The sequence below is a fragment of the Tamandua tetradactyla genome, chromosome 6 (assembly GCF_023851605.1).
Source record: "Tamandua tetradactyla isolate mTamTet1 chromosome 6, mTamTet1.pri, whole genome shotgun sequence".
Lineage (NCBI taxonomy): Eukaryota > Metazoa > Chordata > Mammalia > Pilosa > Myrmecophagidae > Tamandua > Tamandua tetradactyla.
In genome coordinates this window covers 128,491,645-128,517,931 of record NC_135332.1, presented here as the reverse complement: position 1 = coordinate 128,517,931, position 26,287 = coordinate 128,491,645, and the positions used below count along the sequence as shown (strand labels likewise).

General features: G+C 37.7%; 1 protein-coding gene across 16 annotated transcripts in view; it reads right to left on the bottom strand.

Annotated features, from left to right (window-relative positions):
- Nucleotides 1–26,287, bottom strand: part of RALYL (RALY RNA binding protein like) — a 741,752-nt gene that overhangs the window by 111,898 nt on the left and 603,567 nt on the right. The gene's annotated exons all lie outside the window — the stretch shown is intronic.

The following is a 26,287-nucleotide window of genomic DNA, read 5'->3' as shown; positions in this document are numbered from 1 at the left end:
ACCATAGCCTTCGGAAAGCAAGGTACAATAGAGAAATAAAATAGAATGCCAAATATGGGGATAAGGGGATGATAATATTTCTATTTAAGAAAAACTCTATTTTCACTAAGGGCCAGATATTGTTGAAAATACTTGACAAATACTGATTTATTCAAACTGCTGACTACCTCTGAGATAGTCACTATTATCCTTCCTAATTTATATATGAGGAAACTGAGACACAAAGATGTTAGTTACTTATCTAAAGTCACAAAGCTAATATGTGTCTGATCCAGAATTTGAATTTAGGCATTCTGGCTCCAAAATTCATGTGCTAATGGCTCATACACTGCCTTTCATCTCTGCATTTTGTTTGCTTTGTTTTGTTTGCATTTCCCTTATGGCATTGCCTCATTTCCTCTCTTTATACTTTCTGCGCTCTACTGAGAATATCATCTACACACAAGAGATTCCCAAACTTACATCTCTAGCATTGTTGTACTGGAGATCTGTGGCTGTCCACTAGATAGCTCTAATTGTGGGAGCCTCTAACTTAACATGTCCCAAATTAAATTCACTCTCTGCCTTCCTCAATCTGCTCTTTCTTCTCTTTCTGTAAGTGAATGGCATACACAGCCAGTAAAGTGACCAAGCTAGTAACCTTAGCGTCTTTTAATTAATTCCTCCTAGCAATCCTCACTTTCAGTAGCTCCTAAATTCTGTTGTTTCTGTTACCAAAAGCCTCTTCTATTCTGTTTCTGACCTTTTTATTCTTATTATCACAGTTCAAGTGACCGTCAACTTTTATATGGGCTTTTAGAGCACACTTCTTAATGAGCTTCTTTCACTAGCATTTCTTTGAAATACCCATATCAGCGAGCAAAATTTCTTTCTAAAATGCGAAGTCTATCATGTAATTCTGCTTGTTACAAATCTCTGAGGGCTCCTAGGAAGTATTATCTTAGAAGACACCTGGGCTGATTAGGAGTGATTCATAACTGTTCTCATAGTACCCTCCAGCACTTAACTACAGTGTATTAAAATCTCTAGTCTATTTGCTGATCTCTATATTACTGTATATTTTTTGAAGGCAGGAATCTACTGGATTTCAAGAATCTAGAAGCATGACTACTTCATAGGATGCTCTCTCAGTAATGCTTTTGTTAGATGAACTTCCCTGCCTTGTTTCCCAACCCTTACTCCCATTCCTTGCCTAAGGCTGAAGTCCCAAATCCTTTAATATGGCCAAAAGTTCATTCACAGTCTTCTAGTGTTTCTTTCCAGCTGTTGTCTTCTACCATTTCAGCCTACAGATTCCATGCTCCAGTCAAGTTTAGCAAATTTCTTACAGTCTGGGTGGCATTATGCTTTCTCACACCTTAGAGCTTTTGGATGTGCTGTATTCTTTGCAGAAATGACTCCAACTGCTTTGCTTTTGAAGACTCGGGCTTTGTCACCAATCTTTATAAGGATGATTGGAACTCTATTATATTTATAAGCTTTTGTAGTTAAATGACTGGGCAGTAATATGGCTTTTTGTGTTGGTTTGAAACCATTATGTACCCCAGAAAAGCCGTGTTTTTCTAATCCAGTCTTGTGGGTGCAGACCTATTGTGGGTGGGACCTTTTGATTAGATTGTTTCCATGGAGATGTGACCCACCCAATTCAAGGTGGGTCTGCATCCTTTTACTAGAGTTCTATATTGAAAAGAATAGATGGAAGAAAACAGAGAGAGAGCTGAGAGAGTTGACACAGAGATGCAGAAAGGAAATGCCCCAGGAAACACCAGAAGCTGAGAGAGCTGTTTGAAACCAGGAGCCTGGAGAGAAGGATAGCAGATATCACCACGTACCTTCCCATATGAAAGAGGAATCCGCATGCAAGCTGCCTTTTCTCCGAGAAGGCATCCTCTTGCTGGTGACTTAATTTTGACATTTTTATGGCTTTAGAATTATATCTCATAACTTAATAAATCCTCTTTATAAAAGCCAATCAATTTCTGGTATATTGCATTTTGTGCAGCTTTAGCAAACTGAAACACTAACATTCAATCTACTCTCCTTAGCATTGACAACCCCAGGCCCAGACCTTCATTTAAGGTGGATGTGCCAAAGGGCTTAAGGTATATGTTCCTGAATTAGACTCCCTGATTCCAATCCTGGCTCTACCACCTACTAACTGTGTGGCCTTGGAGAAGTAAGGAACTCTATTTTGTTCTTTAATTCTCTCATCTACAATTAGAGATAATAATAGATCTAACATATATGGTTGTTGTGAGAAGCAGATAAATAAGTAAATAAACAAATACATCTAGATAAACTAAAGAAATAAATGCTTTAAAAAAATCTGTACATCCTCTAGTTTTTGTTCCTGCATTCATGGCTGTTAATAGAAATAGAGAATCCAACTTGGGCAAACATTTTCTGTAGTATATATATGAATGAACCATGATGGATATATTGGTGAAGATATGTAGTAGCCAATAAGTGGAATATGGGTCTGGAACTCAGGTGAGACATCTGGGCTGGAAACATGGATTTGGGAGTCATGTCATCAATGCAGAGATGGTAATATGAAATCATAGGAGAATAAGCCCACCCAGTGAGTGCAAAAATGAGAAGATGGTTGAGGGAAGAATATCTGGGATCATCAACAGACCCTACACCTGTAGAAGAAGCAAATCCAGAAAGGAGAGGCTGCATTTTTTAGACATTTGTATTAACCTATACCCTGAACAAAGCAGATGACCTACAAATGTTGATGGCATGAGTAAACCTGTGCCTGGATCTGTGTTACTTGCCTTCAATCTATTTTGTACACTAGAAGTACATAAAAAAATAAAAGATTTCTCTCTGGAAGTAGCTCAAGTATTCTTAGCATAAGGCAGAAAGAAGTAAGAATTAAGGATGGTCAACATTCTCAGATATGGAGTCAATTTATCTAAGACCAAAGCTAGTGTTAAAATCTATTGATTTTTCAAAACTCGTTTGTCAACCTATGAATGAATAAATTAATCCATGTGGGAATTAAAGGACCTCTTTTTATCCCTATGCATTTTTTTTTTCTAGAAAACACTTGATCACCATCTGCATTTCAAAAAGTGTATTAAAGACAGACATGTGAAAAACATTTTAGGTAGAAAAGAACAGTCCAGCAGACTCTTATCTACCCCACCTCTCTCCAAAATAATTTGAAAGGGCCTAATGGTTATCATAAAAGCCACTGCTTGCTATGTACCAGGGACTATGTCAAGTCCTCTAATATATTTTATTCAGACAATAGCAGCAGATGAGAAAACTGAAGTTCAGAGAGATCAAGTAATTTGCTCAAAGACAGACAGTAAAGTGATAGAATCAGGATTCTATCTGACCCCAATGTCTGTAGTTTCACTCACTGCTCTGTTCTCTAGGGAAAGGTACAGATGACATAATTGCTACCTCTGGCCTCTCTGGCCCTCCACTGAGTGCCGTATGGCCCCGCACATAATGAATTAACACTTGGCTAACTAACTGCTTGTCATTTAAGTAGTAGCCTGGCATGCTATTTTATAAATATCTTAATAACCTTCTTGAGGATTATAGGAGACCTACTTTTATATTTAAAATTCAGTCTACATTTAATCATAATCATTTGTAATCTAAACACATCCACATGTTTTGATTATTCCAAAGCCTTCTGATTTAAACAGGCTTTTTGTCAAGGTAAGTGATTAAATGTGAGCAGAAGATGATGATTCTGATCAATGATAAGCACTTGTATAAGTGGTTCTGAGGTGTCTTCCTTTCCTGAACATTTTGCATATTAAAATTGAACACAATTCTATCAATATTCTGGAAAATTCATTTATTGCCAAAAGAAAAACAAAACAAAACCCCAAAATACCAGATGTCATCTTTATATAATAGGAACAGTATTCACAGGTGAAATTTTTTGACAGCCATTGAAAATCAGAATATCTGTGGTACTTAACTTTCTGGGTTATTCTTCCCTCACTTGATGGGAAAAAAGAAAAGCAAAACAACAAACCAAAACTCCCAAGGTTTTTATGCTGGCTGACCAAGGCCTGGAAGTCAGAAGACACACCCTTAGGGCTCTCCTAGTGAGCACCATGAGGCTGGTTAGGAAGAACAATTTCCTGGGTGTGCAGCATGGGACAAAGCACCAGCCTGCACAGACACAGATGTCCTCACTTCCCTCTGCCCAAAGACATTTGAGTACAACTCAAGCAAAGTTTGCATACACCTTGAGTATGGCTTACCAGTCTCTGGGGTCTTTGGGTGAACAATGATCCAAGATACTGTTGCACACTGACCATGAGCAGCCCTCCCAGTGGACTCTCATTCCAACCACAATCCTTTTCCAGACGTGTCTACTTATAAGGATAGAGTGTTGTGATGGATACAGAGGATCACCTCAAGTGCATCCCTTTGAGGTGTCTTGCCAACCATTGAGAAATTTGTAGCAACGTGGGGTGTGGAGGTGATACTATGGTGGGATCGTTTGAAATGGCTGAGAATGGGAGCAATCATGTCCTTAAAAACTTTTATACTTTAAAGCTGAGAGCGCAGATAAATTTTAAATTTCATGTTAACTCTCATTGATTAATGGTGTCTGCCAGGAACAACGTGTTGACAAGAATTCCAAAACCTACTCAGGCTCTGTCTGCCCTGGGAAAAGGAAGGGAGAGGAGGAGAATGCTCTCTAAATGTGCATTTACCAATTCTGTGCCAGCGGAAAGTACAGAAATTTGCTCAGGGCCACACAAGTAATGAAGAGGTATTAAGTCCACAGCAGAACCTAGATCTCTAGACATTGTTCATATGTACAAATAATAATGTACATTTAGTACTTAATATTGACAATAGTCAATATGTTTGAGTTTTCCAGACAATCTTCTAAGCATTCAAACACACATAATCCTTATAACCTTCCTGTGAAGTTGGTACCATCACCATCTCCATTTTATTCACAAGGAAACTGAGGAAGAGACCCTCTAGCTAAAAAGTCATAGACAGGATGACCATCCACGTAGTGTTTTGGTTTGCTCAAGCTGACAAAATACAATATACCAGAAATGGACTGGCTTATAAGTTTATAATTATAAGACTGTCAAAATGTGCAAATTAAAGCATCAACAGGACAATACCCTCTCTGAAGAACAGTTGCCAATGAACCTGGGCTTTGTCATATAGCAAGGTGCATATAGCAATGACGTCTGCTGGTCCTTCTCTCCTGGGTTTCATTGTTTCCAGCTTCTGGCTTCAGTGGCCTTCTCTCTCAGCTTCTCTGGGTGTGTCCTTGACTCTCAACTTTTCTCTGTGGCTTTTTTTCTGTGAGACGCTCTCAATTTCATCTCTTTTAGCTTCTATCTTTTATTCTCTTATAAAGAACTCCTGAGTGGGCCACGGTGGCTCAGCAGGTAGAGTTCTCACCTGCCATGCCGGAGACCCAGGTTCAATTTCTGGTGCCTGCCCATGTGAGAAAAAAAAAAAACCTCCAGCAAGAGGATTAAGTGCCACCTGGAATAAGGTGGGCCACTTTTCATTTGAAACAACCTAATCAAAATGTCCCACCTATAATAGGTCTGTACCCACAGGAATGGATTAAAGCAGCATGCCTTTTCTGGGGTACACAACAGCTTCAAACTACCACAGGTGGTATGTTTAAGAACTTGAATTCTTACTATTACAGTATATTTGTACCATTTTCCTACGTAATACTTATTGGCCATTAGAATAGCATCACATTCCCCTATAGTGCTGAGGAGACCCGGGCTCCTTCTCTCCTACAGCAAGATTTTCCTACAACAAATTCAATTTCTCTGGAGTAAAATAAAACAAATACTTTCTATTTCCTGAGATTCCTTTTTAAAGGGCTTTCATGCCCAATTGATATTTCTGCTTAGGGCCATCCCTGGCCCCTGAGTAAGTGTAATTTCAAGTTGCACCAAATGCATTGCTAACTGTAGAGATGAGTTAAATGGCGTCTGTGATATCAACCAAGATCTCCGTGGCACTCAGTCATGGCTTTTGCCAACCGGAAATTGAGGCTACAGGGTTCATCTTCCTTGGATAAGTTATAACATTTTTTTCATAATTCTACTGGGAAGATTAAACTGCAGCAAGAGGAGTAGTGGAGAAGTATAAAGAAGAACATCCTGACAAGAAAAATTGTTAACCATTGGCAGAGTCTCCTGAGAGACTTGAAACTCATGTCCCAACAGTTTTTGGCATTGGGGATGGTCAATGTTTAGCAAAGACAGAATGTGGAGTCTAATTCTTGTTCCACTATCTTCCAGGCTTAATCCCACCAGACCTCACACTGCAAAACTCTGTGGATATTTCCATTAAATTAAGAAAAAATTAGTTTTTTAAAAGAAATTCTTACAAATTCAATTACATTCATGTAGGAAAAGTTGCTCACTTCAGTTCCAAACCTGTGTAGTGAAAGAAAGTACATTTAAGAAAAATGAGCAAATGGCTGTTCAGCTGTCTCTTCCAGTTGTCTTATTTAGGTGCTTGCTAAAGCCAGTTAAATCCTACAGAGAAACTGTGCGTCTGGCAAGAGTGAAGACTGGTGAGCAGTCAGAGTTCTCCACTTTAAGATCTCGTTCTCAGTAACTGCGCTTTGTATAATTCTGATATCATTTATCTTTTTTCTCTATTTTAGTATGATGATTTGAGAGTCAATAAATTCTGTGCAGTTTTTTGACTGCCAGAGATAAGATGTGTAGACTGTCATAGTGCTGAGTGACATGATAGACATTTTCTCAGGACCAGCTCCAGTTGGTCAGGACGAGCACTTGACTTTTGTCCCCATTCCGCCCTTGGCCCCCCACTCCCGCCTCTCTCCATTCAATGCTCTTTACTTTTGCCAATACTCTTAAACCCTTTCAGGTCCCAGGTTCAACTTTGCCCTCTCTTCCTAGTCTTATGTCATACTTTAAACTCATTAACCTAATCTGCAGCTAGTGTCTGATATAAGCTTGGAGAACAAACTCTAATTTTTGCTTAACTGTGCTTCTGCTCTTTTCCCACTGCCAAGCTTGTTTGGCAGATTAATTTTCTGTCTGAGCTTCCATCCTGGTAACCCTAGACCTTTTCAGACCCAGCTTTATTTTTTCTAGTTCTCTGAAGTAATTAAGTCTTGACTCTTAATTTCAGAATTTCATGACCTTAACGGCCACTTGCTGACCTAATTTTGTGATGTCAGTCATCTCCAATAATCTCCACAATGCTCAGTTCAGTAGTCAATTATTAGTTAATTTCAACTTTGAAAAGTACTTGACCCATGTGATGATTTCTTCTTCCTGGAAACATTTTCTTCATTTGGTTTCATTCTACTCAGTCTGACAACTTCACTAGTTGACCTTCCCAGTCTCCTTTGCTGGTCCTGACTTCAAATACTGGAGTGTTTTGGAGTTCAACCCTTAGAATTCTATCTTTATGTCAGTAACACACTTGCTTTTGTTACTCTTGCTTTGTAGCACAATTTGATATCGAGAAATATGGGTCTTTTAATTTTGTTCTTTTTCAAAATTGTTTTGACTTTTGGGGCTCATTGCAGTCCCTTACAAACTTGAGGGTCAGTTTCCATTTCTTCAGAAATAAACTGCTGGAATTTAACAGGGATTACACTGAGTTCATAGATTATTTGAGTAATATTGTCATCTAAATAATATTAAGTCTTCCAATCCATGAGCAGGGGATGTCGTATTATTATTTAGGTCTTCTTTCAATTTCTTTCAGCAGTGTTTCATAATTTTTAGTGTTCAAGTTTTGATATCTTTGGTTAAATTCTTACTAGATATTTTATTCTTTTGGATGTTATTGTAAATGCAATTGCTTTCTTAATTTCCTTTTTGGATTATTCATTACTAATGTATAGAAATAACATTGATTTTTATGTATAAGATTTTGTGCCTTGCCACTTTGCTGAAATTATTTATCAGCTCTGGTAGTTTTCTTGTGGATTGCTTTGGACTTTCTATGTATAAACTCATATTGTCTGCAAGTGGAGATACAAGCGTACCTTAGCTTCAAAGATATTGTGCTTTTTTACTAATTGAAGGTTTGTGGCAAACCTACATCGAGCAAGTCTATTGATGCCAGCTTTCCGACAGCATGTGCACACTTTGTGTCTCTGTGCCACATTTTGATAATTCTCACAAAATTTCTATTTTTTTCATTATTATAATAGCCTTTATGGTGATCTGTAATCAGTAAACTTTAATGTTACAATTGTAATTACTTTGGGGTGCCACAAACTGTGCCCACATAAACGTGCTAACTTAGTCAATAAGTATTGTGTGTATTCTGACTACTCCACTGACCAACCATTTCTAGTCTATCTCCTTCTCCTCAGACCTCCCTATTCCCTGAGACTCAGCAAATATTGGAATTAGGCCAATTATAACCTTACAATGGCTTCTAAGTGCCCAAGTGAAAGGAAGAGTTGCACATCTCTCATTTTAAATCAAAGGCTAGAAATTATTTAGTTTAGAAAGGAAGTCATGTCAAAAGCTGAGATAGGCTGAAAGTTGGCCTCTTGCACCAAATTGTTACTCATGTTATGAATGCAAAGGAAAAGTTCTTAAAGGAAATTAAAAGTGCTTCTCCAGTGAACACATGAATGATAAGAGAATGAAGCAGCCTTATTGCTGATAATGGAGAAAGTTTGAGATCTGGATCGAAGATCACACCAGCCATTTCCCTTAAGCCAAAGCCTAATCCAGAGCAAAACTCTACATCTCTTCAATTTTCTTAAGGCTGAGAGAATTGAGAAAGCTGCAGATGAAAAGTTTGAAGCTAGCAGAGGTGGTTCATGAGGTTTAATGAAAGAAGCTATCCTCATAAGTGCAAGGTGAAGCAGCAAGTGCTGATGTAGAAGCTGCAAGTTGTCCAGAAGACATTGCTAAGATAATTGATGAAGGTAGATATACTAAACAACAGATTTTCAATGTAGATAAAATAATCTTCTATTGGAGGGAGATGCTATCTAAGATTTCCCTAGACAGAGAAGTCAGTGGCTAATTTTTTTGTTAGGGGCTAATGCAGCTGGTGACTTTAAGTTGAAGCTAATGCTCATTTACCATTCTGAAAATCATAGGGCCCTTAAGAATTTCATGAGAACTACTCTGCCTGTGGTCTATAAATGGAACACCAAAGCCTGGATGATTTTAATTTTAAGCTCACTGTTGACATCTACTGCTCAGAAAAAATATATATTTCTTTTAAAATATTACTGCCCAGTGACAATGCACCTGGTCACCCAAGATTTCTGATGGACAATGAGATGAAGGTTGTTTTCATGCCAGCTAACACAATATCCATTCTGGAGCCCATGGATCAAGGAGACATTTCAACTTTCAAGTCCTATTACTTAAGAAATACATTTCATAAGGCTAGATCTACCATGATAGTCATTCTCTTCTAGTGGATCTGGGCAAAGTAAATTGAAAACCATCTGGAAAGGGTTCACTATTCTAGATGAAATTAAGAACATTCATGATTCATGAGAGAAGGTCAAAATATTAACATTCACAGTAGTGTGGGGGAAGTGGATCCCAGCCCTCACGGATAGCAGGAGTTTAAGACTTCAGCGGAAGAAGTAACTGCAGATGTGGTGGAAATAGCAAGAGAACTAGCATTTGAAATGGAACCTGAAGATGTAACTGAATTGCTGCAATCTCATGATAACACTTGAACAGATGAGGAGTTGCTTCTGATGAATAAGCAAAGAAAATGGTTTCTTGATGTTTTAGTCTGCCAAAGCTGCAAGAATGCAACATACCAGAGATAGATTGGCTTTTATTAAGATGGGATTTATTTAGTTAAAAATTTATAGTTCTTCATAGGAAAGGCAGCTAACTTTCATCTGAGGTTCTCCCTTATACTGGAAGGTACAAGGTGATCTCTGGTGCCTTCTCTCCACGTTTCTGGGTTCCAACAGCTTTCCCCGGGGTGAATTCCTGTCTGCATCACCAAGGGTCTGGGCTGAGCTGCGAGTGCTGAGATGAGGTATGCTGAGCAGCTTGGGCTGTGCTGCATTGAGCTCTCTTATTTAAGCATCCAGACAATTAAATCAAATGTCATTCACTGCAGCAGACACTCCCTTTAGCTGACCACAGATGTAATCATTGACAGATGAGCTTCACATGCCATTGGCTCATGTCCACAGAAACACAACGAGGCACCTTCACCTGGCAAAGTTGACACCTGAACCTAACTCCCACACTTGAGATGGAATCTGCTCCTGCTATGAACATTGTTGAAATGACAACAAAATAATTAGAATAGGGCGGGCCGCGGTGGCTCAGCGGGCAAGAGTGCTTGCCTGCCGTGCCGGAGGACCCCGGTTCGATTCCCCGCCCCAGCCCATGTAAAAAACAAACAAACAAACAAAATATAATAAAAACAAGAAAATGTTTAAAAATGTTTCCCTTTCTTCCTTCCTTCCTTCCATCCTTCCTTCCTTCTCTGTCTTTCCTTCCCTTCCTCCCTCTCTCTTAAAAAAAAAAAAAAAAAAAAAATAATTAGAATATAACATAAACTTAGTTGATAAAGCAGTGGCAGAGTTTGAGAGGATTGACTCCAATTTTGAAAGTTCTGCATTGCATTCTGCAGAGAAATCTTTCATGAAAGGAAGAGTCCATCGACGTAACTTCATTGTTAATCTTATTTTAAGAAATTGCCACACCACCCTGACCTTCAGCAACTATCATCATGATTAGTCAGCAGCCACCAACATCAGGGTAAGATCCTCTACCAGCAAAGAGATTGCAAGTTGCTGAAGGCTGTGATGACAGCATTTTTTAGCAATAAAATAATTTTAAATTAAGGTATATACATTCTTTTCCCAGACATAATGCTATTGCACACTTAATAGACAAAAGAATAGTGTAACCATAACTTTTATATGCACTGGGAAACTAAAACATTCCAGTGACTCACTTCATTGTAATATCTGCTTTATTCCAGTGGTCTGGTACTGAGCCCTTGATATTTCTGAGGTAGGCCTGTACTAACAAATATAAAAAAAAAACTCTCTCTTAAAAAAATGTGCTGTTTCTCCATGGCTCTCAATAGATACCAGTAGGAAGCTGGAAGCTGCTGCTGCTGAGGCCAAGCTGAGGCCAGTATCCATGCTGGTTCCTTGGGGATGTGCCAGACCAAACAATATGAGCTGAAGAAAGAAACCCAAACAAAATGAACAAGCAAAGAAACACCAAGGTGCACTGATTTTTATGTCATTGTAGATACTGGTGTGAAGCCAAAAGTTGCTGCTGCCTAGAGGGCTAAAACCTAGAGTAGCGTCCATTCTTTTTTTTTTTAAGTCAGTAAATTTTGGCATGATTGTTATCAGCAATGGATAATGGAGAGAACATCTTCAACTCCCTTTTTGTCTCTCATAGTCCACATTCAATCCAGCAGTAGAGATGGCTCTACCATCAAAATAGACCCAAAATGTAACCATTTTTTTCTGCCACAATTGCTCCTACCCTGAGTCACCATGATCTTTTGTCTGGTTCCCCGGCCCCATTCCCATGTACCTCCACCAATTGTTCTCAATATAAAGCTAAATGACCTTTCAAAATGTAAGTCAGATCATGCCACTCCTCTGCTTAAAACTTTCCAATGGCTTTCCATTTCACTTAGAGTAAAAACTGAAGTATTTTCAAGGTCTACGAGGCTTTACATGATCTGGGCTCCTCATTATCTCTCTGCTGTAATTTCCTTAACTTCTCCTTGCTCCCCTTTACCCAGCTTTGTTGGGTCTGTTCCAGAAGCACTGGCCCTCTTGTTTTATCTTAAATACATGGAGTATGCTTCTCCTTCAGGGCCTTTGTGCTGGCTAGTCTTTCTGTGTACAATGCTTTTTCCCCCCCAAGTATCACTAGGCCTGCTCATCACCTCATTCAGGTTTTTGCTCAAATATCATCTTCTCAGCGAGGCCTTCTCTGACCACCTTATTGAAAATTTCAGCACTGCTCATCTCCCCTCTCCTAATCCCTTTTTCCGTGCTTTACTGTTCCTATAACGCTTACTATCTCCTAACCCGGGATTGATTGAATTGTTTTTGTTTTGTATCAGTCATGTCACACTCAAATGCGAGTCCAAGGATTTTTGTCCATTTTATTTATGGATGTATCCTCAGTGCCCAGAAGAATGCGCAGTAGATGCATAATAGCTAATTGATGAATGAATAACTGAAGTAGTACCTGTTTCCTTCTCCTCCACCAGATCTGCTGAGAGTCTTCATATAAGTTGAATTTGACCAGTACCCAAATCAGCCTTCTTAAGAGAGGTTTACCATCCCCCTAGCATCAAAAACTTGTGGCCCACTCAAAACGGCTTCCTGAGTCCCTGTTGTTTCCAAATAGACCCTCAGAGCTGACCCAGATGAAGTACTTATGTTGTCTTTCATCCCTCTCTCCATCAATTTGGTGTGCCTTTAAAATTTGACTTCAGCTCTGGCTCCTAATAAGTTATAATGGCTGCTATCCTCAGATTCCTCTGCTATCCTCAGATCCGTCAGGGTGACCAGCTGACTGGATTTCCTGGATGTCTTAATCAGCTTTTTGTGATTTTGCCCAGGACTTGAGTTTTGCTCTGGATCTGGTTCTACAGACAGGAACTGTGACACGTTGCCTAATCCTATGGGTAAAAACTTTCCAGTAAGACTAAGCATAGATTGCCTCTCTAGTATTTACCTGCCCTGACATTGTGGTTTGCTTACACCACAGTAAGGCTAGTTTTTTCTTGCTTTTTATTTCGTCAGCATTACATTTTAAAAAATATATTTGATATTTCAATTAAAATGGATCCCTGACATTACTTCTTTCACAATATTTTTATGTTGTATCATGCAAAGTGTTTCAACTTTCCCACACTCAATTTAGCTCTTATTTCCGAACTGATCTTATAATATTTCTTTTCTCAATCCTCTAAAAAATAAAATGTGCTCTGTTGAACTGGGGTAACAAACAAAGAGTAAAAAAATATATATGAGGAAAAAGAGTTTTATCTACTTGTGATTATTATTTTAGGCTAATTCTACATTTTCTTAATAGATGTGACCAAATATCAAATGCTATTTTTAAACTAGTCATCTTTGAGAAACCTATAGACTACCCTAATTCAACATAGAGAGCCAAATGAATGCCTTTATTTATCATGTGTTATAGTTTTATTAATTCATCTTTTTTTGTCTTTCATTAATTCATCTTTTACCTAGCAAAACCCACAATCCTCAGCAAATCAAGAAATTAGAAGTTACAATTCAATCTAAATTCCTCTGGAATTCTCAAATTATCATAAAAGTGTCTTCAATCTCAAAGTTGTGGATGGTTTAGTAAGAATAGGGCTTCAAGAACCTATAACAATTGTAAAGCAATCCAATTCAAGATGCTATTTCACACTCAATTATCTGTATTTTGTGGGTCATCCGCTATTTCCTTTTCAAACTCAGCTCTTGGTTGATGTGTCATAGTCCTAAAAAGTGCATTCTGGCACATTTACTGTACTCAGACTGATCACCCTTGGTTGTCCTATATTGATTGGTTCTCTCTAGAAGAGTCAGGAGCACATCATCTAGCTCCTTAACTTTCCCTGTGATGCTTCATGTTCTGCATACTAAGGCTGCAACCTGGACTTTATTCTGTTACTCTTTTTAGGCAAGGTACACTTTGCCCTTGCAAAACAGCAGCAGCAGCAGCAGCAGGATGGCTAAATTACAGCTTTAAATACTAGGAGGGGCAGTTATTGTCATGTAGCCGCCATTGTCTTATTATTGGCTCACTAATCTGTAGTCAGAACTGCCATCACCATGCAATCTTGGTTACTTATTTTATTGCACCACTTAAGGGCTCATAAATTTTGACTTTTCCAGTTTTGAAGAGTAGATGACTTCAGCTGCTCTCCCCTGCTCCTCGTACTTCCCTCTGTACACTGAGCTCCTAGGCCTGAGGTGGCCCTGACTGACAGGCCACTGCCGGCAGTTTAGCACTGCCTGGAACGACTTCAACAACCAGGGCTGTTCAGACTGCGCTGAACTAATGCTAATGAAGTCACCCTATTAGAAAAGTAACCTCTCTAACAATGTGGTGACTAACAGAGTTTGGTGCTAAAGATGAAGGACTGTATCTATTTAACTGGTTTTGTCCAACACTAGCTACAATAATATCCTCATCATTGTCTGCGTAGGTGCTTTTGTAAGGTGTTCATTAATAGCATAATAAAGCAGGTCATTACTGCCTTCTGGAAAAACCTGATTTTTAAATAATTCTCCTCGTTTGGTTCTAAAAGTCTTATTAAAGGAAATTTGCATTATATATTAGATTTACAAAAAAAAATCCATATTCCCACCATTCCAAGATGATTGCAGTTAATATTTTATTCTATTTATTTATATTTTTTCTCTGTATAGTTTTTTCTTTTGGCATGGGCAGGTCCCAGGAATTGAACCTGGGTCTCCAGCATGGCAGGTGAGAACTCTACCACTGAGCCACTGTGGCCCACCCTGTATAGTTTTCATTTGTTATTTTAAATAGCTTTGTTCATGCTTTTTATGTCATTTTGTTTCTACTTTTCTCTAATTAAGATATAAGTCCTTACCCTATATCATTATTCAGGCTTCATGAATATTATTCCAATGGTGCAAGACCATTCCATCTAATGGATTCATCATATCCATTGTTGCTTAAAATGTTCTTGGATCAGATTACTCTCTATTATAAATAAAACTGCAAATATCTTCTTTGGGAATAATTTCATATATATATTTTTTTACATTTTAAAAATATTTAAGATTATTTCCTTAGATACAATCCCAGAAATGGAATTTCTTAGTCAACGAATATGAATGTATTTAAGATGCTGGATAGATTTTGAAGGAGAAAAGGACTAAATTTGATAATGAAGCATGACTGCCTTACTTTAATCTCCAAATTAGAAAGTAAATAGCAGTATCTCAGAATGCTAGAGATGGGAATAAACTAAGAAATGGTTTAGTCTGATACCTTGTGAGAAAACTGGGCTTAAATGAAGTTTAATCACTTGCTTATGATCACTTAATTGGCATAGGTAGGTAGGCTCAGATGTAGGACTTGATCTATAAGTTACCTGACTGTCTAACGACCACCATCTTTTCAGGATTAAGTTATCCTGACAGATAAGTGGAAAACACCAGGAGATAGTTCAAACAAATTTTAAAGTGCAAATGATATGGCATATAAGTTTTATTTTCAATATAATATTCTTAACTCAAAACAAGCCTCTTGTACTTTTATTCCACAATAGGGAAAAGAAATGTGAAATATATGTCAGCACTTGGAGATGGGAAAAGTGGGAGAAGATCCCTGAGTGTTCTAATATTTAACAATATAAATAAGGATGAATTATCAAGCATGCTATAATTCCACTAGAAAGAAATTTTGAAAGTTTGAGTCAATTACTTTACAAAAGGATGAATTTTTGCGTGAAGCACTCATCATATATGGCCAACTGATAATCAAACGAGACTGTGTCATTTTTTCTTATCATCTAACTAGGAGTAGTAAGTGGCAGCATTTCTAGCTTTATTCCCAGTACCTATAATTCAATCAGAAGAATTCCTCTCACAAGGACACCAAGTAGATTTTGTGATTTTTACATGGAAATCATAGACCATTTTCTAATTAATATATGTAAAGCCAACCAGAGCTAAGAAACTTATAAATTTCACTTTTGTTCCTTGAAGAACTGCCTTATAATTAAAATTTAAAAAGCTGCTTTCTATAAACTTTCTATTAATTCATAATTTATGACAGGTATTTTCAAACTTTAATTGATAAGGGGCAAAACATTTTATAAAAATAATAGAATTAGTTAATTTTACAAAATGATTTTTTTTAGTAAAAATAATATTTTTATTAAAAAATATTTCACATTGTAAGGGTGAGACAAGTTGACAGGAAAAAGAGCTGTTTGGTTTTCCATCAATCCAATCATGTCCATTTATATTGCCATTATTCCTATCTTTTCTCTTCATTTTGCATGGGCTAAAGCATTCCCTTCTACATGTGATGCTTTTAATTATTTTTATCCTTGCAGTTGTTGGAAGATAAGTGGCCAGTGCACATGTGAGAAGCCCTGGCCTGTGCTTCATGGGTGCAATCAGAGAAATGTGGAAAGGTTCTAACAGCCCAGGAAGAGGCACAATAAAATGAAATTTAGCATTATTCTTACCTAAATAAGTTCTTAAATATCATTCTCCATTGTACTTTAAAGGGAAAATGAGGCAAAAATCTAAATCTTGAAATTGGAAGAGGAAACAGATAGTACAAGTTTAGAAAGAGAGGGAAGCCTGAGTCCCAGCCCCAACTCTGCCACTTCTCGGCTGGTTGTTCATTCTCTGTGAATCTTGGTTTACCTTGTGTGTGATGAAAGGGAGCACTCCAACACTGAAGACTTAGTCTTTCACCCTAGTTTATTTCATTCAGAGACAAGTCTTAGACATACATCAGTTTCTCTCATGCTCTTTACGTGTGGTCTTATGGATGGAAAACATCCTGGGATCTTGCATATAACTTGTAGATTGAGAAGGTGGGAGAAATAGCAACTCTTGGAGTGCAAAGAAAAAGCAATAAGGTAACTATTCAAAATTAAAAACAATCAGCTTATGGATAGATCTTTAGTAGAAATTTCAAAGGTCATAAATTCTCTAGCAAGGCCTATCCTAATAGAAGGAATAGGTTCCTGGATCCAAAGACCCTGAAAAACAGCAATATTCTAAAAACAAAAGAGGTGAGGACTGACATTGAAGAAGTTTCAACTTTTGAACTAACAAGTTTGTTGCCCTTTGTAAGATAAAACCCGCAGAGCATTTTTATTCCAGGCAGGGAGCACTTGCTCAATGATCCAGTAATGCTGGGTACACATCTGCCTCTGAAGCTCCAGTAGGGACCAGCAGGGCTGCTGTCTGCACTCTAACCTCAACACCACATGACATGAACCATGAAGAACACAAAGAAAGTCAGACACAAAGAACATACAGCAAAAACGACCATCACAAGAGAGTACTGACAGGGGGATCTTTGACAGCAACTATTTCATGACAGATTGCAGCGTTCGAAGTTCAATAAAGTCAACAACTGGAAGAAGAGAGCTAAGTTTCTTCATTTGTAACTGCCAACTGTAAAGATGAGGTGAAATTTCAGCCCCATCCATCCTATGCTAGGTTTACTGTTCCTTTTCCATTTCTTCCCACCACCTCACCTTGTATTAAAAAACAAGGCAAGAGGTCACTGTGTAAAACTCTTTCTTCCAGTTCTTGGGGATTGGTAAACAAGCCGTCTAAGGAGTCATCCCACTCTTGCTCTCTGAGTCTTCCAAACATGCAGTTATGTAGGCAATTTGGACCTGGGCTTACTATGTGGAGATAGGCATTGGGGAACATCACTTTTATAAGAGTTTTATACAGTTTGTCACAGGATGGTAATTTGGCTAGAAAGAAGTCTGTGTGACTTGCTCTGTAGTTTATCTTGGGAACTTCATGGAGTCTTACTGGACACTAGTGCAATTATTCGTGGCATCACATGTGTATTTCTGCTTGGCAGCTCTTTCTTGTGTACATAAGCTCCCTTGGTATCCTAAAAGAGGGGAGGGGTGGTTTGTGAGGAGTGTTTAGTAATTTGGAGTTTTTGGCCTTGATAACACAGAACTCCTACCCTTATTCATAATACTAACCTGACAGTTGCAGTGAATCCAAAGTAAAAAAATTTAAAAATAAAAAATCATGAGAACAAGTAGATTGCTTCTTGGAGTGACTCTTTGGAGGACTGAAGCCTTTACAGCATAATTTTTCTCATGGAAACTATGATTTATTTTCATATTATAGAAGCTTAACACTGGGTTTCATGCTTTTGTTATAACTACAGGCAAAATCCCAGTTTTGACATCCATTTTTGGGTATCTGTATTATTTATTGAATGAATGATTACTATGTATTTGCATCAGATCTTCATTTTCTTTTGTTGTTGATGTTTTGACTTGCTGGGACATCTTACATTACCTATTAGCAATATTATGAACTTTGAAAAAGGGAAACAGAAAAGAAGGTCTTAAAATACATAACTATTTCATGTATTCATTCATTTAATCAAGCAACAAATATTTAGTGAGCACTTACTATATGCCATACCAATGAACAAGACATACATTCCAGTGAGAACAGCAAATACAAGTAAATAAGCAATAATTACCCTCTTTGGGTTGGTTGCTAACCATTATGTCAGAAGGGCTGGACAAATCAGGAAATGACTTAACCTTATTACCCCACTCTTCTTCAAACCAGTTTTGTGGCCCTAGTTTTCCCCTGTCATATGGATAAAATCAAGAGGGAAATTAGAAGATTTGGGGAAAATGAAGAATCCACTGATCAATTCAATGAGGCATTAAAAGTCTCACGTTAGCAAATAAAATCTGCAGGCCATATTGTTAAAATTTCCAATTTCATTTAAAATGAAAGCTTATCCCTTCTTCCAGCTTTCGGTTGCCTGCTCTCCATGGAAAGGGGTCTGGAGTTGAATTCACCTTTATTTTTCCAAGAGGAGTTTTTTTCCTCCCCAGCTCCTCCTGGGCAGAAGCGGAGCCTGAGGGCGCTGAAGAGGAGTGAGGAGCACAAAGGTCGGGGCAGACAAGCTCCTGGTCGACAAGTATGGTTGGGAACCGGCGTTGGCAGTGTTTAACATTGACTCTCTTTCTGTATTCTCTAGATGTTTCAGTGGGTTCTTTGGATTTTACTTATGTGCATTCATAGAGCAGTGAAGAACTCTCTCATTTAGATTTCTGTAAAGGTCATGAACAGCCCCCAGGTCAGGGACTGCAGAGTTAATTTAAGCACAGAGAGGGCTCAGCATGCTGGTTTGGAACTTGAGGGAGGCAGGGGAACTGGGGAGTAAATATGGGTGCACAAGCAGGGGCACTGATGGAAAAAAGCAATAGAAAGAGCTTGGGTCTTGGAGCAGGGGCTGACGGATGTTAAGTAGAAATATCTACCTAGAATTAGTCAAACTAAGTCGCCATAGAAATGAAGATCAGGAGGAATGGGCTAGGAATGTTGAAATTGTTATAGCAAAATAAGCAATAGTGACTTGTAAAAATGTAGAGTCTGCTACTGGATTTGACCCCCAGCCCAGTCACCACGGGAGTTTTCAGTAAGCTTTGTGGGAAGCTACAATACATTTAAACAGAAAGAAACATTTGACTAAAGACTTCTAAAATGTTGAAGTAAAAGCAGCCCAGTTTGGGTGCTCTACAATTTGGGTACAATAAAAAGGAGAAAGAAATATTGGTGGTCAGTAATATTTGAACTACTTCTTTAATGTTTCTCTATTTTTACACATGGGCTGGGGGAGCTTGGGAATATTCAATTAATATCAGAGCTATTTTATTCTGGTAAAATGAGTAAAATAATTATCCTCGGCTTTTATTGAAAGACTTCATAAGAAAAATGCCATCTGCTTAAAACACTTTTTTGCATGTGTATGTGTCATGTGTAACTGCTACTCAGTGTGCTGCCTGTTACACTGTTTAGACGATTTCATATAAAGGCCTAAGTGATACATTTCTCTCCATGGAGTTAGGAAAAAATATTTTCTCCTTACACATTGAAGTTCTTTCTTTTACTAGATTGTTACATAAATGATCATGCTCCCTTTTTTTTGCCTTGGCTGCCAGGAATCTCATAGCTAAATCTGATGCACACTTGTAATATCTTGTCATTGCATAAGCTTTCTTAGTGTGATTAAACTCTTGTTCTGATTCTACCTACCTATCCTGCCCTTAATTCTCATCCAATTCTTGGATTTTGACAGCTACTCTTTTCCATATTGATGACATGGTTTTGCTTTTGTTTATTTTTTTGATAAATTACTTAAAAACAAACACACAGAACAATAACCTTCCAAACAACCTGAACACCAGCAACGTAAATCATAAAACCTTGGAGATAGGTTCTCTACAGTAAGGAATTGCACCATCCAGTCTCTCTTGTCCCTGAAATGCGACTTTCATTTACAAACAGATCTGGATCTTCATGCACAAAAAAATAAGGAATATTTATGCATGGAAAACACGAAGGAAAACAAAATGTAAATAGGTCATTATTTAACCAAATAGAAAATTTCCCCCAGCTGAACTATTGAAAAGCATATTGTGTCAGCATTTCTATAAACATTTTAGAGTAAAAGATCTATAAGTTAGCTTTTATTAGCATTGAAATATGAGGACATACTATCAGTAAAAGTAATCTTTCTAAAAAATTATCTCTTCTTTGTTAGATGGCCATGGGAAATGTTTGCCTGCTTAGTTAATTGTATGAATTTTAACAATATCATCATAACTAAAGGGTCATTTGAAAACACCTCCTAAAATACTTTATTAGAGATCTTTGTCTTTGAATAATAATGATGATGATAACACAAATTTCTAAAGCATCTAGAATAGTTATAGGATCTTTAAATAAATCATCCTGTAGGAATCTTTTATGTTTTCTATTATGCAGCTGATGAACCTGAGGAAAAAGAGCTCAAGTTCAAACTGCTGATAACATAAGTGCCAGGTCTGCCTAACATGTTTCCCAGTAAATGTACTCATATAAAATGTTTGCACAATTTTAAACCATTCACAAAGTAAGTATTTGGAACCTATTCTGGCTCAAAGGCATTTCGATGTTTGATTGGGAACTAGGAATTAGAGAGAACTCACCCTCAATTACTTGGATGTATGGATATTCAGCTTTGAACTTTAGAAGCAAATAGTTTTTAGGATTTGTTTTTGTGGATATTGGCCAATACACTCTTCCATGCCAGGAATGTGGTTGCACAGGAAGACTGACTCAGAAGCAGAAAAAAGAAACTGCCATTTGCTACACAGACCCGGCAACAACATACTTTCAAAATGAACCTTGCAGGCATGCATGCCAGTTCTCGGGCTCTAGCCAATTTTGGAAGGACAGGATGCTTTATTATGGATAGTAGGACAAAAAAATTTGCTTCTTTGAAAAAACACTTTGAAAATCACAGAGTCTGCCTCTCCATGGGTTTCTGATAAGACCCACCTGGCTAGTAGATGACATAGAGGCCTTTGCCAGTGTAAAGGAAGACATTGACAGTGGAAGTAGTAAGTGTCTGAAAGGTGAGTGGGTGTTAGCCTTGACACTGTGAAAGGGGACAGAAAATAAATAAATGATCAGTTGCAATTTTTCATCAAACAGGGAACGTCAATGACATTGAGATGCCTGAAATACTTTTTCTCCATATTAATTTTTGTTATTTAGCAAAAGGAGAAATTAGCTTTCATTCCTTTCATTTCCATTGTCAAGGTTCTAGGGACATTTTGGAGGCACTTCAAAGGTCCCATTTCCTATGATATGCTGGAGTCACCATGAAGGATAATAAGAACCATGTAGTCCAAAGTGTCCCCCTAGATACCTTACTGCATAAATTCACCTTATTTGAGCCATGCACTGATAGTTTTATGATCACTGAAATTCTCATTCTCATGGCATAACTCACACTTATGGGTACCACCAGCAGTTTTGGTGATCTTAAAATGGTGATACTGGTAACTATAGGCTATTCTGTGACAATCTTCTGGTGTCTTAAAGTTACTCATTGTGACATTCTCGAGTCCCACGGGCATCTATGTGGGATGGGGATGTGCTTCCATATGACAGCCACAAAACCGTATTTGGGAATGATAACCAAATAATTTCTATGAAATGAATGAGGTGACACTTTATGCATTACATGTCTTACAGAGCTATGTTCCCTGCCATTGTGAGGGCTGCCTCTTGGTGAATGAAAACCTGTACTTGTTCACTCTGATAAATAGGATCTTTGTTCTCCGGTACCTTTGTTCATTCTCACATCAGAGAGGAAGGTCTGTCTCCTTTGCAAGCAGAAGTAAAACCATCAAACAATTATTTTCATTTAGCAATTACTTATCATTAATTGGAACTTGGCATGCTGGAAAACTCCCTTCCTGGGGGAGAATTATTATTTCAGAGCAGCATAGATACTGTGTTATGTACATAGCACATCTGAAGCAGTAATTTATTAAAAGTTACAATATGTTCCCTAGAGAATGGATTTTCTATTCACTATTAGGACCAGGTCCAATATTAATGAAATGTTAACAAGTGATTAATTATATTTCATTTATAAATAGCCTCTAATGGGAGACATTTGTATTACAAATGCTATTTTAATGAATTCACTGTCCTTATGAATTCATGTCCAGAACTGAAATAATTTATTTTTGCTTCCTTCTCCTAACACTACTCCTAAGCCTATCGTTGCTCATCATGTCTTTCCTATTTCTTTCCTCAGCATCTCATGATCGTTCCCCCAGTTGCCCCAAGGTGGAATCTTTTGAGGTATCTGTGACTTTTACTCCCTCTCACATGCCATCTCCAATAGGTCATCATATTCAAATTGCTTCTTTTGTCTGCAGAATAAAAGCCCACATCTCCTTAATTTGCTATCTAGGAATTCTCGCAGCTTGCACCACAATAATATTCCAGGCTACCTTTCTCCACCTTGTAGGTTCTCCTAGCTCCCATCCTGAGGTCCTCTTTTCTTTTCCTGTGCCTATGCCTCGGCACATGTTTTCTCGGCCTGGCACGCCCTTTAACTTTGTCAACTGTATGAATGCCTGCTTGCACAGAAGCCAATTCAAGTGTCATTCTTCTTTAATTTACCCAGACTTTTCAATCTATTCCCTAGGTGGAATCAGTCACTTCCTCGTTTATTTTATTCTCAAATTCTATGCATAGTTCAGTTAGGGTGTCTGCAGTGGATGGAACTGTGTAGCTCAGTTTGACTATGATCTTGGTTGTTGTCCACATTCCATGGTTGTGGACCCATTGTAAATAGGATTTCAAAGACGTTACTTCAGGTGAGGTGTGGCCCAGATCTGGATTTCTGGAGTCTTTTATAAAAAGAATGAAATTCAGACCTTCAGAGGGAGGTCATGGAGAGGAGCTGGAAGCCAATGGAACCAGGAAGAGAAAGGAGAGGACATTGTACTGCCATGTGACAGAAAAGCCAAGGACCAAGGATCCTCAGCAGCCAGCTCCAGAATGCCAATCTTCAGAGAAAAAGCATTGCCTTGCTGACCCCTCAATTTTGGACTTCTCCCAGCCTCATCACATTGAGCCAATAAATTCACGTTTGCACCATCCCAGAGTATGGTACTCCTTTCAGCAGCTAGGAAACGGAAACAGGGTCCTTATTTATTTATGAATCTAGTTCACGCATAAGATACTAAACCTCTTACAGTCTCACTGTGTTTTATTTATTTTAGTATCTTCCATGTATGTTAATTTAGCACTTATTGAAGGGTATTTTGCTATACTGAAAAACCCTATTAAAAGAAATAACAAAGTCAGTTTATACCTCACTGGATATCGTATGCAAATATGGTTTTGTAGTTGATGATGGAGATAAAGAGGATGTAGGTGAAGAAGAAAATATGACAGCAGATAATTTTTATCCCCCAATGGAATAGTCATGGAGACATAGAAGCTTAAAGCAGGAAGGTTAATCAGAGATTGCCTATAACAATAAAAATAAATTAGTTTCATTATGTGCTCTCCTCTCTCCTCACCCTGTGGTCGTGGTTTTTACTGTGCCATTTGCCTAGAACAGCAGCTCTCACAGTGCCTAGAACCAGATATACAACAAATGTCTTGTGTGAATGAACGAATCAGTCCAATTCTAGCTCGTTGATTTTATAGATAAGGGAACAGAACTAAAGATGTGAAGCATAGGAAAGCAGAAGACACTTCCTTTTTTTCTTCTCAGCTGCTACCATTCTCCCTACAATATGCTTGGTGCTTTCACCTAATTTTTGCATCTTTATCCACTTGAGAAAATTATGCAATTATTATTTTAGATAAGGAACTTGAAGCTCAAAACCTGTGTCCTATAACCATGCAAATAGATGAAAAATCTGGTGTTCTTACGCTGTACCTGGTGCTCACTTTTTCCTCTGGCACCTACTGGCATGGTATTCATGGACAGATGTACAATTTAGTATTACTTTTAGCGGCCAGGAAATCTGTGTGTTTTATAATTGGTCTCATTTAGGTGGTAGCAGGTGATATAGTGACAAGATCACTGGAGTTGGAGGCTGAACCAGAGTTCTGTTCCCAATCTTGTTATTTCACTTTCAGCAAGTCTTTTATAGTCTTTGAGACTTAGTTTTCTCATGTATGAAGTGAGGCTGATAATAACAACCTTGGGGAGTTCTGTGTTGAATAGAAGAGTAATGACTAGGATAACATAGTTTATCCACATAAAAGAAAGACATTATTATTAAGCTTATGTAAGAATGAGAAAATATGTATAAAAGAGTGTTCTCAACTGCACATTCATTTCCTTTTGTTCTCTTTGTTACTGCCGTGCCATTGCAGAGTACCCCAGCCTTAATTTGTATAAACAAATAAAAACAAGATAAATTAGCACTTTCTCACTGTGATTCTATCCAATATAGCTGATATAAATGAAATTCTCCTTCTAATTCTTTCGGATTCACAATTCAATGTAATTTAGTAATAGAGAAATAACAGTTATAAAGACATTTGTTTCTTGTCATGAGCTCCTATTCTCATAAGAAAATCAAAACAATCCAAGAAAAGGGAAGATATGAAAATTAACATCACTGTGCAGCCAGTGGTAACTCCTTGATGAGAAAAAAGCCATTGTGAGCTTTTAAAAAAGTAATTGAAAATATGACTTTCCCAATGTTCTGCACGAGCTGAGCTCCATGCATACATTTAACAATGAATCTGATAAAAATAATTTGCATTTCTTGGTTACTTCAAGCAAGGTACAGAAAGTGTCATTTGCCTTTTGTTGACTTCATTTCAACTCTTTCACATCCGTACTGCTATGCCTAATTATGAATTCTGTTAAGTAGCTTTCCACTTTTATATAAACAATTTTATTAAAGTTAAATAAATTCAAACAGCCAAAGTAATAAGAGCAGTTGCAATATCCTTAAATATATACTTTTAAATCGCTGATAGTCATACATTAGGGAGAGCTGTGATCATCTTGAACAGGACCTCAGAGTTCATTTACTTCTGACCCTCTTTTATACCTAAGCCGATGAGGCTGTAAGTGGCTGAAAAGGAGAAATACCAGTTTTTGGAGAACAAAGACAAAGAAACGGTTCCAAGCTATCTTTTGAGTGCTCGTCTTACTATACTCTATCAGAACAAACTCAATTTTAACACATACAGTTCAATTTTCCTTTACCTTCCTGATACCAGGAAAAGAAAGGTGTTTCGCTCAACACTCACATTAACTCTTCACTTGAGGACACTGATAGAATGATGGTATGTATCTGGGAAAGCACCTAATAAATTGGGCGATAGGAGATCTCAATATCATGGGACAAATGACTAAATCTACCAAAAGGGAATTTAACAGAGATGGATGCAAAGTCAGCATCTTACAGTATAAAGCTAATGGCGAAAGTAGATGAAGTGGGACATATGGCTCAAGGGCAGCAAATGAGTTTTTTTATGTGGCTCTTAAAAATAACTAAAAATCATATGAGTTTATGGTTTCCATCCTCCCCAAATTAATTGAATTTTACTTAACGCAATAGAAGTACAGAATGACAAAGGTGCTAATCTAGTCTACTCTAAGCATCTGGAATTGGAAATGTAGAGGGGACACTGATAAACTGGTGTACCTGGAGGTGAGAGCCCAGAATGTTTGATTCAGACCCAGCTATACTAGGAAAGTCTAAGAAAGTGGACATGTCTTTCTAGAGAAGAGAAGGGCTATATGTATTGTTTTGAAGACATAGGGTTAAGAGGAGCGTGTTCTTTGTAACAAAGGAGGCTGAATTATAGGGAGAAAGTAATTTAAGGTACAGCATCAGAAAGCATGAGTTTGAGTATTGGTGCCTTTGTTTACCAGTGGTGTGACCTTGTAAATAATTAGAATTCCCAATTCTCCTGAAATTAAATTAAATTAGACAACTTTTGTAAAACACCTATAGTTAGTGCCAAGTCATAAGTACTCAATACATACTGACCTCTCCTTACAGTTGGTAGAGTCATAGAGCATTTCATCAGAAAAATATATTTTAGAAGGATTGTTTAAGCAGAAATGAGAAGTTAGATATTCAAGAACCCTTCCAATGCTGTATGGTACATTTATATTTTGACTATCAGCATTTTCCTGCACTTTATGCCAAGTGGGGACTTTTCTTCAAAATATCTGATGCTTTATAGTTTATGTACAAC